We start from the raw sequence: 687 nt of genomic DNA on the forward strand, positions 1-687 counted from the left end.
CCAGCAGTCCTGGATTGTGAGAGGGATGTCCGACTGCCCCTTTAGGATCGGGCCTAAATGGGCAGTTGGACATCCCTTGAGGGGTTCCAGATTGGAGAGGGTTCAGGCTGGGCTGAGGGACACTGCCCCCCTGCAGTGCCCGAATTTCATGCACCAGTCCTCTAGTGGTATAATGAGCACCTATGTATGCATCACCTAGTTTCAATAATTACCAAATAGTCTTATTTTATCTATTTCTCCCAAAACTATTTTATTTTGAAAAAAATCCAAGACATTACATCATTTTATCTGTAAAAATCACAGTATGTATTTCTAAAAGAGGACTTTAAAAATATAACCATAACACCCCTTTCACATCTAAAAGTATTAACAATAATTCATCAAAAAAATCAAATATCGAGTCTCAAGCTGTGATTTAACTACAAGACCATAATGTTATAGGTGTAATATGATTTGGTACAGATGAAGAAATAAATCCACCGACCCACTAATCATATTATTTGTATTCCAGCATTAACACTTAAATGGGGGTTGATCAAGTGAGACTGTTTTACATGCAAGTTGCTTAGGCCATATATTTCTCCTAGTGGCATAGTAGAAGGTAATATGATTTAGAATATCTAAGTTCAATTTTTGGCTTCTATGATTAAGTTTGTTACTGATACTCTTAGGGCCTCTGTTTCCTAT

Source organism: Myotis brandtii, unplaced genomic scaffold (assembly GCF_000412655.1).
Source record: "Myotis brandtii unplaced genomic scaffold, ASM41265v1 scaffold71, whole genome shotgun sequence".
Classification (NCBI taxonomy): domain Eukaryota; kingdom Metazoa; phylum Chordata; class Mammalia; order Chiroptera; family Vespertilionidae; genus Myotis; species Myotis brandtii.